The sequence below is a fragment of the Anolis carolinensis genome, chromosome 4 (genome assembly GCF_035594765.1).
Source record: "Anolis carolinensis isolate JA03-04 chromosome 4, rAnoCar3.1.pri, whole genome shotgun sequence".
In the NCBI taxonomy this organism is placed as follows: Eukaryota; Metazoa; Chordata; class Lepidosauria; order Squamata; family Dactyloidae; genus Anolis; species Anolis carolinensis.
Window position 1 is genome coordinate 26216259 of NC_085844.1, and position 7704 is coordinate 26223962.

Below are 7704 nucleotides of genomic sequence, written 5' to 3' on the forward strand. Positions count from 1 at the left end.
GGTGTATAATTCATCATAGTGTTAGATTATCTTCAATACAAGTGCATAAGGAATGCCCCAGACCTATATTGTAATGTCAGTGTTGCAGAAGAATGCTGGTACAGAAAGAGGAAAACTATATTGAATCTTCGTGACAGAAATGCTGGCTTCACAGATACTCTTAAGTTTACTGGCAGACAGGAAAAATGTGTGCATGTCAGAGCTTGAAACATTTATTTTAAAAATTCATAGTTTCATGAATCATTAGTGAGCTCTAAAAGCAATTCATTATTATTAATGTTAATAATTAAAACCTTCAGTTTGTTGCATTAATCAATTATTATGTTAGTACTTACTGTTAAAAGAAATCATAGGTAGTTGGCACACTAGAGCTCCTGTTGTATGCAAAACTTGGCCAATCTGCAAAGGAGAGTTTCTCTTCTATACAAAAATCTTCCATGATTGCAAAACATTTCATAACAATTTTTATGGGTTTTGAATACCTCTTTGTTTCTCATCACTGAGCAAAGACAGAAGAAAAGTGAAATAAGTCAACTCTCACTATTCATTATGCCATGTTGTGTGTGTGTGTGTGTGTGTGAGAGAGAGAGTGTGTGTATTACCTTGGACCAATTTAAGTTAAAAGCAAAATATAAAATCATTCTCCTTGTGGTTAAAAAAGCCCCATTTATATTTTTCAAACATTGCACTTAAAGTGTTGTTTCTAAGTTTTGGAGTATACGTCAATGCGGATGTGTCAAGAACAGGCTTACTCAGTTCAGAAAATAATGTTTTCAAAAATATACAAATTTTATTTCAGAAAGCAGAGTTGTTAGCTATACCATGGATGCTGCCAGACCTGGAAAATAGTAAATACACCATACATTTATAGGTAACACGATTCAAATATTACAGAGGCTTTCATCCCATTTGTCAAGATTCAGCCTTGTCTCCTCTTGCACAGTGTTTCCCACCATTGGCCCTTAAACCAAAAGATCTCCTATACCACCTCTTGTTCTTTTCTCTCATGAGAACAACCTTGAGACTGGGTTGGCAAAATAATTCTTGTTTGCATCTGCATAATTAATCTCCCAGGCATAAACATTTCTTAGGGTGCTTCCAGAGAGCGCCCAAACCTTCACAGAAATAGATTAAAGTAGTTCGCTTTGGTGTGGGTTCTAGTCACACACCCCTCCCACAACGCTGGGATTTCCCTCCTGGGTTATCTATGTGCTATCCCAATTTAAATCATGATACCGTAAGTCACCCAAAGCCCCTGATTTGCCCTCTAAAACTTACTGAAAATGGTCCCTGGCTGCCATGGAACCTCTCCTTGTGTCCTTGTGGCATGAAAAAATGACGCCTGAGGAGATGGGAGAGGTGAGGAGGAAAATCCCCCCCTAGTCTCCTAAGGTGTAATTTCCCATGCCACAAGGACATGTGGAGGGGCTCTATGGTGGCCAGGGACCATTTTCCAGTTAGTTTTAGGGGATAATTCAGGGGCTGGGGGAGGGGGTAGGTGCCCACTTGCCCCTTTTGGCTCCAGGATGGCTGTGGAGATTGACCCCCGGGAAACGCATGACACATCCTGGGAGTCAGTCCCCACAGGCCCAGCACAGGTCTTTAATAAAGACCCAGATCTAATGAAGTGTTTAATTAATGCAGAATAAATCAGGAAAATTTCGGTTTACTCCACATTAATTCGCTTTTACCAGATGCGTTGTTTGGATGGGTGAGGAGGAAAATCCCTCCTCACCCCTGTCCCCTCATGCATCATTTTCTCGTGCCAGGAGGAAGTGAGAGGAGGATTTATGGTAGCCAGTGGCCTTTTTAGTAAGTTTTATGGGAAAACAGGGGCCTAGGGGAGTGGGGGGGGGGGTGCTCTCTCACAACGTTGGGCTCCAGGAGTCCAAGAGGTGCGGAACAGCAGTGGAGACAGACTCCCGGGGTCACAGAACATGACCCTGAAAGTCAAGCCTCACAAGCCCATTACCCCATTAGATCTGGGCCTTTCTGGAAGGCCTGAATCTAATGAGGTATTTTAGTAATTCAGAACAAACCAAGGAAATCTTGGTTTGTTCCAAATTAATTCGATTTTACTGGAGGCATCATTTGGACGCCTCTGGTAAAAACTGAGACAGGTCCTATATTTTGGGACTGTCTGGATGAGCCCTTTGTTTTCCCCAAAATAAATTTTGGAGAAAGAAAATAAATCCAAAATCCTACTTATGCTGATGTAAAAATAGAGGCAACAAGGATGGTGGTGGAAGGAAGAAAAGAATCATAGATACAGCTATGGTGGAGGCAAAATGATAAAGTAATTAGTACCAGTTGTGGTAGGAAAAGGCTGACAATTCTCAGCAAACTATTCTCCGGTGTCTGGCTGTGCAGAGGAGCAGGATTCTTGGAATCAAGGTATCTGAAGGAGGAGGCCTGGGCAATCACCAGCCGACCATTAAATGAGTTAAGCCGGCCATTTGGATTGCAGCCATAATGAGGAATGCAGGGCAATTTGTACACACACTTAAAGATGCAGAACTCTTATACATAATCGTTCAACAGTAAGCTAAATTATGTTTTCAACAGCTCTTGCATTGAAAGAATCAGCAGAGAAGATATTATGAAGCAGACCTTATTTTTACTGAACCCTCAACGGAGATTTTAAAACCAAATGTGCTTATCTTATAAATTGATTGGATCTTTTCTGTAGTTTTGATGACCTTCTTGATTATTGACATGCAATGCACACATCCTAAAGACTCAGTCAAACTTAACTGAGCCCCAATCTCATGCTAATAGACACTGGACAATCTCAGCTCAGGTTCCCTGTCTGCAACATAGGGACAGAAACTAATTTAATAGCTGATTTACCAAAAACAACTACTTCTGATTAAGAATTATGATACAGTCTGATCTGGGGGTGGATTAAAACCTTGTCTTGTATCAGCCTACATCAGTGGTTTTCCACCTGTGGGTCCCGAGATGTTTTGGCCTTCAACTCCCAGAAATCCTAAAAGCTGATAAACTGGCTGGAATTTTTGAGAGTTGTAGGTCAAAACACCTGGGGACTCACAGGTTGAGAACCACTGCCCTACATCAATGGCTGGTTTGTTCTTCCCTGGGAATAACCACTGCCCTTTGCAAAAATGTAGACCTAAACTTCTGACATTCCAAGTAAGCAGCTGTAAAGGGGGCCGGCTACATACTGGATTGGTAGCCAAGCTTCCCTAATAGTAGTTGTCAGGTCTTACAAAATATGTATGACCTTGTTAGTCTCTGATAATGAGCTTATACAGAGTCACCTCAATGGGTACTAGAGGCCATAGCTGGCCTATAAAACTTGGTCAGAAGTGATGGACTGGATCTGCCAGCTATGATCTTAATTAATAGCCCCTATAAATACTACTTCCCATTATCAGCACCCTTTGTGTCTCATTACTGCAATGCAGTTCTGTTTACATTAATTTAAAAGAGTGCATACCAAAGAAAACCTGCAATAAACCTCTGCATTTCACCCTTTTTCCTTTCCAATCCATTCTTTGAATTTCTTGCCTAGCATAATCATAGTTTGTCTCTGACACAAAACCAAATATCTTGGCCAATATTCTTGATACAGATTACAGAGCTCTGTGGCATGCCCTCTATAAAGAGTCTGGCTTTGATTTACACAATATTTTCAATTAATGCACAATAGACAAAGGGGGAGGTTTTCGCTGCTGTTGTCGCGAGCATGCAGCATTGATTCCTTTCACTGGTGTTCCTTTTGTCTTAGGAATTGTTTCACTGAGTAGCCCTTGGTGCATCAGGAACAAATAGTAGCAATGCTGCCAAAGACTACTGCAGCACATTCTATTTAAACCAATTATATTTATTGTTCTCATCCGCATGAGTCTGCCCAAGCAAAGTCAGCTAATTGTTGATCTCCTCTTCAGCACTCTGGTTTCGGGGGATAAGGAGAGACAAAGGATCTTCTTTAGAAATATCATTGCACACTCAGTATAGTGATTGAATGTACAATCCTTGTTTGCAGTAAGAAGAACAAATGGAAAAGAGTAAACATTGGGTGCAGAAAAGGGCTGTGGCAGACCCATGGACCATTTTTTCTGCCCCTGCATCTTCTAGGGGCCACATGAACTGCCAAAAAAGCACCCAAATAAAGAAAACGTGCAAGTTCCCTGACATCTCATTCTGATTTTGAAAAATGTTTCTTTTCTTAAAGCTTGGCAGGACTGCCTTTAAGTCAACTCGGATTTATGACAACCCTATGCTAGGGGTTTCTAGACAAGATTTATTCAGATATAGTTTGTCTTTGCCGTCCCCTGAGCTGAGAAAGTTTGACATGCCCACAAGTCACTCTGAGGATTTCCACTGCAAACTAGAGATTTCAGTCTTGGTCTCCAGAGTCCTACACTCAAACCATTACACCAAGCAGGAAGGCTCTGCAATCTATTTAAAAGCTGACATGGTGGTCACGAAAGCTCCTAACAAAAATTATTAATGGTTGTTGTGTGTTTTCCAGGCAGTATGGCCATGTTTCAGAAGTATTCTCTCCTGACGTTTCACCCACATCTATGGCAGGCATCCTCAGAGGTTGTGAGGTAGGAGGTTGTGAAATTAAAAGGTTATTAAGTCCTTTTTACAAGGGAAAAAGGCGGGGGACTCTACGGGAGTCTGGGGAAGAGACCTAGGAGAATTGTGCTCCGCCCACCGCAGTCTATTTGGCCAAAATAGGGATATAACTTTTCTAAAAATGATTCCCCCTCCTCCTCCTTGTCCAGTTTTTTAAATTTTTAAATTTTTTTTTACATTCCAACAATTAACAATATTTTTGCGATGCATGTCTTATTTCAATATAGATAATACTAAAAGTAACTAATGCTTAAATGACATTTTAAACAATCCTTTGGAATGTAACACCCCCCCCATGCCCTCCCCCTGTTCCCCCTCCCCCCTGGAACAGCAATTCAATATATTATCATTGTATCATTTTAACCGTGTGGAACACCTGGTTCAAGGTGGTGCATCTTTTGTCTCCATCTATTTTGTCAATTAGGACTAACCATTTCCTCAACCAGTCTTGTTCTTTTAGACTATTTGTATATTTTCTTTTCCTTTGATTAATAAAATTATTAATTATATATTCTGATATATAAGACCACCAAGTTTCTACATCCCATTTTGTCTCATCCCTCCATCCTCGGGCTATCGTGGCTTGTATTGCAGCTGTCATATATTTTAGAATCTCGATCCAATTATTGTTATTGTCCCTTACCATCATTGTGAGGGATATAAATCTGGCTTTGTCCCATATTAATTCTTTCCCTATTATTTCTTCCATTTCTTTTCTTATTTTACTATGAAACATTTGAATTTTTCTACAGTCCCACCACATGTGGGAGAATGAACCTATTTTCCCACATTTGTGCCAACATTTGTTCGAGGTATTTCCCGTTATATGAGCTAATTGGAGGGGGGTTCTATACCATTTTGAGATTATTTTCCTTTGTGTTTCTTTGATCCTAATATGATTAATTTTATGAATATTATTGATCCAAGACCCGATTAGTTTCTCAGTAAAGTTTTCTTCCTGTTTCTAATTCTCTATAAGCGTTGCTTTCGTATTATAAGTTAATGTAATTAGTTCATCATACCATAGCCCAGTCATTCCTTTATCTATTTCTAATTTCCTTCTAATTATTCTATCCAGGGGGGTTTTGCTTGCTTCTCTTCTTTTCATTTCCTCCAGTTGTTACTGTTTCCAGCATGGTAGACACTCTAATCTGGAGACAAATAGACTTTCTTTTAGCCAGGAAGCAAGAAGCGTGACCTCCAAAATGCCAGTAATGGAATAAAGATTTTGATGTCCTCCTCTCAAAGTGTGTGATGTGGCTGTTTGGGGATGAAAGAAAGCCTTTGGCATTCAAAGACTGCATCTATAATGTAGGGTTAATGCAGTTTAATATCACTCCAGTATCTGAAAAGCAGAGACATCACACTAGCAAGGAAGGTCTGCATAGTTAGAACAATGGTATTGCCTATAGTAACCTATGGATGCGAGAGCTGGACCATAAGGAAGGCTGAGTGAAGGAAGATAGACGCTTTTGAACTGTGGTGCTGGAGGAAAATTCTGAGAGTGCCTTGGACTGCAAGAAGATCCAACCAGTCCATACTCCAGGAAATAATGCCCGACTGTTCACTGGAGGGAAGGATATTAGAGGCAAAGATGAAGTACTTTGGCCACTTAAAGTGAAGACAGGAAAGCTTGGAGAAGAGAATGATACTGGGGGAAAGGAAGGAAAAAAGAAGATGGGCCAACCAAGGGCAAGATGAACGGGTGGTAGCCTTGAAGTGACTGGCTTGACCTTGAAGGAGCTGGGGGTGGCGACAGCCAACAGGGAGCTCTGATGTGGGCTGGTCCATGAGGTCACAAAGAGTCAGAAGTGACTGAACGAATAAACAAAATCTGGGTTAATTCAAACACTTCAACATTATTAGCCTAACTAATGCAATTCTTCCTGAACTATGAGTGAGAATTTTGAAAAGTTGAAAGATAGGTTGAACAAGCAAAAGAGAACCTTTTGCATGTAAAACTACTTATATATCATCACTGGAAACTCAGAAAATAAACCAGAATTTTTCTGCAAAGATTCAGGAAAGAGATCATTGAACTGTGGACTTGGAATCCCATGTAATCATCTGAGATTTTTATTTCTGAGTTCTGAAATTAGATTGGAGCAAAAGACTTATACAAATAATTGCCCATGATTATAGCAGATACAATTGCTATTTGGCAGATGGAAACACATATTTTTCCCTCCAGTTTTCAGGCAGCAGCTGGTAGAAACAACGGATGTTGATGTCTGAAACGGAAAATGGAAAAGGCACTAAAAATTAGCTGAATAATTGGGTTTTCTGACAATTTGGTGAGTTGGGAGAAAAGTAGCAAGTAACTGTCACCATTGCTATCTCTGACTGAAAAAAAACTATCCTTTCTTCCATTTAGAGAAGACTGTAATAGTGGTTTGTGGTTTCTGTGTAAGTACTGACGGTGAATCTGATCAGGGTTTTAATTTGAACTTTAAAGGATCTTTTGAATCAGTGCCTTGGACAGCTAGTTTATAGCTTCAGAAGTGAATGATAAGAAATAGAACCAAGTTTATCTTGGGAGAAATGCAGGAGTAGCAGGAAAAGACAAATTCCAAATTTGAGTGGTAATAACTCATCTAGGTCCCTAAACTAAAGTAGCAATGTTTTGTTGTTACTATAACTTTACTACATGGGGCATGGGGTAGGGTAGGATTAGCTGGATTGTGCAGGGTGTCAATATTGTGCTTTAACCCATGCCTGAACTTCTGGAAATAAATCCAGGACCTATAAGTCAGCTTTAGTCATTTGCTGCCAAGGTACAAACAGTCATGTCAATAATTCCAAAGGTGGAATATTCTTGAAATTATAAAACAGTGACCTGGAAATATGAAATTGAGTAACTCCGCCACAGACAACCCCCCCCCCCCCCGAAAAATGCTCGAAATAAGCTTCCTCTTTTTCCAAAGGATTATTAACAGTCATTCTGAACACCCACACTGGGAATTTTCTTTCTCTGAATTAGGAAGTACATAAAAGGAAGTTCCTTTAAGTGATTGTGATATTGTTAGCACTCATGTGGGATTCATGCGATCTTTTGTAATAGCAACAGTGGCAATGATTCAGCAGAGTTCAAAGTGA